Source organism: Teleopsis dalmanni, chromosome 2 (assembly GCF_002237135.1).
Source record: "Teleopsis dalmanni isolate 2A chromosome 2, ASM223713v2, whole genome shotgun sequence".
NCBI classification, from domain to species: Eukaryota; Metazoa; Arthropoda; class Insecta; order Diptera; family Diopsidae; genus Teleopsis; species Teleopsis dalmanni.
This window is the reverse complement of record NC_051847.1, coordinates 181,888,369-181,892,867: the sequence shown is the minus strand read 5'-3', so window position 1 is coordinate 181,892,867 and position 4,499 is coordinate 181,888,369.

Here is a 4,499-nt window from a genome sequence, read left to right as displayed (position 1 = left end):
ATTGCTGCCAAACTACATAAACTTAAAATATCGAAAAATATACAGCGCGCGAATTTTAAATGAGAATTTCCGAAAACTTTTCGGTCTTAATGTACATATTTTTTTAAAGAAAATAACCACATATATATATCAAATTATTCTAGTTGTTGTTCATTGTGGCTCTATATATCTTTGTCTTAAAATAAATTAAATATGAATCCTAAATATTTGACAACATTTAATATACATCTCCTACACAAACTAAATAATTGTAGTTAAATTTTATTAAGAATTTTAAAAATTTCTTGCTTTCAAGCTCATTTTTGATCAATAAAAGTGTTAATAGATATAAATATTGATTATAATTTGATCTTCGCCGAAATGTATATAGTGAATCTTTTAAGGAGGTTTTGATGAATTAGGTATAAAAATGACTATACTATATATTGTCTTTGACGTGGCTTGTAATAAGCCGACGTGCCTCCCTAATGGTTGAAACCTAAACCTAAAAAAAAAAAGTGGTCTCAGTTAAGTGGTAGCCTTAGAAAGCGATTTAGGTCCGCGATTGGCGCGAAAATACCTGTGCATACTCCGCAGTTCATATCTGACCTACTAAAATTAATACAACATTGTTTGATTGTCAGTTTTTTCTTTTGCATTCAATTCTTGATGAAGAGATTGTCTGAAGCATAAGTATAGTGTTAAATAATCCAATGTCATCCTATACAGTTAGTTTGAGACTATGTCTAGAGTCAACCCGTAGTCGGTCACTTTGCAGATCTTACAGAAATTACTACATTACTACATATAAATACTACATGCTTTAGATGATAAAAAATAGAAATTGACGCAATAATATAAAGAATAATCATTTTTATTACTTAAAGTTCATTTCTTTCTGTTCCGCGATTTTATTTTTTGTACAGATAACTCCAAGACTAGAATTCATTATTTCATTACATGCCATAAAAACTACAGTATCTTTAATAATTCGTGTGGTCTAAATGACAATTGTGGAATCTACATCAAGCATCAGCTTTACGCAGAGTTTGCATTATGAAGACAACATTTAACCTAATTTTGAAAAACCAATATTTATCTAATAATTCTATCCTGACATAGTTTCTTATTTCAATGCTAGTTCCTACGTTATGGTTTCAACATTTCTTATGCGGAATGTTAACGTCTCATGTGCATTTGTCGTTTTCATTTCGTTCCGTTCCCGCATTAGTAACTATAATGTTGTTAAATCTTAAGATCTTTTCAAGATCCTACATCTTTGTGCACTTTGTGAAGGATATATCAGATTTGAATTTCTCTCAGAACTAAAATAAATTTTATAACTACAAATGACTTCTGCTAGCACAGAGAACTAGCTATATAACACTGTGTATGTGTGAGTGTGTGTGCTCATTGATTCAGTAGCAACTAGTAGCATGCACACAACAACAACAAAGTACAGCATATAAAAACAGAAGCATGCACACAACAACAACAAAGTACAGCATATAAAAACAGAAGCAACAACAAAAATTAGTAGTGGCTTGCCCATAGAGGTCAGTCAGAAAATGTGAATTGTGGTGAATACTGGAACATAGCAATCTCTAATTCAAAGGAAACGTATTTTTTAAGGGCAGTGGGGTAATGTGTTAGTTTTAGGTGGGAAAGTTTAATACTAACACCGTTGGTTATCCCGGAATGAACAAAAAACGTATTGAGCAATATTCCCATAAAATTTGATAAAACTGAAAAATCGATTTTGCCCAATTTAAACACTTTTGACGCCGAAACGAATTTAGTTTAACTTTAGCCAGTTCGGCTATCTATGACAAAATCGAATGTTTTTGCTTTTGTATTTGTTGCTGCCATCTATGAAGTTCAATTTGTGCGCCATTTATGCTAAAAGAACTTTTTAAAGAAAAGACGAAACAAGAGCAGCAACAATTTTGTTAGTAGAAGTAACTGCGCTGGAAGCATTTGTTTTTTGGCTTATGCAGCAGTAAAAATGTTTAGAGTTCGCTTATTTCTGGCTGAGTTGTTTGGTATATGCTGCACACACACTCACACTCGTAGTCGCCTTACATACACTTATAACAAAAAAAAAAAAAACAAATTAAACGCAAGCAGTGTAATTGTGTGCATGTGTGTATTGTATTGTATTTTGTTTTTTATGTTTATTACTTCCATTTCTTGCCATGCTTTTTTCCTGTGTCTTTTAAATTATTTTCACACTTTGTTGCACGTTGCGCAACAAATGATTCGCATATTATGCTGTTCTACCCGATATACTCGCATACAGGGTACTTAATAACATCTTGTTAGTATGTTGTAAATATGTATTTTAATTTATCATAAATGTAAAAAATTGTGCAAATTTTTATTAAAATATGTTTTGGTCTATATTTTTCACTCTGCTGCTCTGTCTGTGAGCAGCAAACGCATTCCACTTCGCTGTTGTCAAATTACTTTATTTTTTCTTTTGTGTCATTAGAGACGAAATATGTATTCTTTACGCGTGAAAGTTGTCTGGAAGTTGTCAGAAGTTCATTCAGTGAAATTCCATTGCGTTTGCATATTTTAAAATATGACCGAAGAAGTGCTGATGAAACTAATAAAAAATTATGTCCATCATTACATGGAAAAATGTTGCTTTTTCATAATCAAACTCAATATGTTTATATATTATTCAACACAATCAAAAGACTGCTTTACAAGCTTAAAAGTATGAGGTAATAATTTTTTAAAATAAAATTTAAAGATAAGCAAAATTTACATAATAAATGGATTACAAATAAAGTCATTGCTTTAGCTTCAATTGGGCAAAAGCTTAAGCACTCAAGAGTGTATTACCGATTACTTTACTCACTCGCTTTTATGCAGCGCTTTTCAAGCGACTCAAATTGACGAGTAGTTGTTATATTTTTAATGGAAAGTTTTCACTTGTTTTTATAATATACATTCCTACATATTTCCCCTCCACTTCTCCAGAATTGTTTGGATTACTTGTTATATAATTGACAGAAACTCATTACTCGGTTCTACAACAAACATCTTTATATCCTTTTCATTGATTCTTTTCCTAACGACCTTTTCCTCGCTTTGAAACATAAACCTCTCCAGTAACTCTTTACGTACTTTAACGAGACTAGAAATATTTTAATATTGACATCAGGCTTTAAGAAGACTTAGTCTTGTCTATACAAGGTGAGATGAAAAAACTGCAACAAAGTAAAACGCCATAATTTTTTCATTTTTTTTAAATTTTATTGAATGAAAGCAAAAAATGTCGAAAATAACATCAAATTTGAGAATCGGTTTAGATTTGTTCGAATTGGCCACCTTTGGCACGAACTATGGCCTTCAAACCGGCCAATGAAAACCATCACACGCTGCCCGGCAAGTGGCTCTGCGGTATTTTGTCCCATTCTCGGCGAAGCGCTTGCTTGAGATGATCGACACTTTGGTATTTTTTAGTTCCAACCTTGCTTTCCAAAATACCCCAGGCACAATAGTCCAACGGATTGGCATCCGGAGATTTTGGTGGCCATTGTGCGGTGGAAATGAAGCGAGGAACCTCATTTCTTAACCATTCTTGGATGGCGCGTGCTGAGTGCGATGGTGCTGAGTCCTGTTGGAATGTCCAAGGTCTGCGGCCGAAATGTTTGCGTGCCCAGGGCTTCAGAACTCCCTCCAAAATATTTTCGCGATAGATTTGCGCATTTAATTTGACACCACGGTCGATGAATACGAGCGGCGAGCGACCATCGGCTGTTATGGCGGCCCACACCATCACCATGGCCGGCTTTTGAGTTGTGATGGCCAACCGAAGTTGCAAATTTTCAGCTGACCTCTCTGGCAAGTAAACACGATCATTTTGTTTGTTTACAAACTGCTGGATAACGAATGGTTTCTCATCGGAGAAAACCAAATTCGGCAGTTCACCACTTTCGGCCAAGCGAAACAACTCTTTAGCTTTTTCGAGTCTAACTTTTTTTTGCGCATCAGTAAGATCTTGCACTTTTTGGAACTTGAATGGCTTTAGTCCAAGCTCATTTTTCAATATTTGCCGAATGGCATATTGCGATATGTTCAGCTCACGAGCCATTTTTCGTCCACTGCGACGCGGATTTCGTTCAATTCGCTTTTTCACTTTTCGAACCATTTCTGCCGATGTTGCTGTTTTTTTTCGTCCACTTCCTTGACGTCGGGCTACGCTACCAGTATCATGGTAACGAGCGATGGTACGAGACACAAAACATTTATTCACTTCTAAATGCTGGAGGGCTCTAACGATAGCCACTTGTGGTTTTCCAGCCAAATGCAAAGCAATCACACTATCACGCTTGAATTCCATCACAAATAACTTTTTTTTTGAAAAATTCCCACCAAAATGCTTTTGTGCGCTTGTAAACAATATAATGAGCTGTCACTAGAATAAATCTGACAGCTGTGGGACGAGCGGTTTAGAAATGACAGCAGTCTGAAGTTGGTTGCAGTTTTTTCATCTCACCTTGTAGATG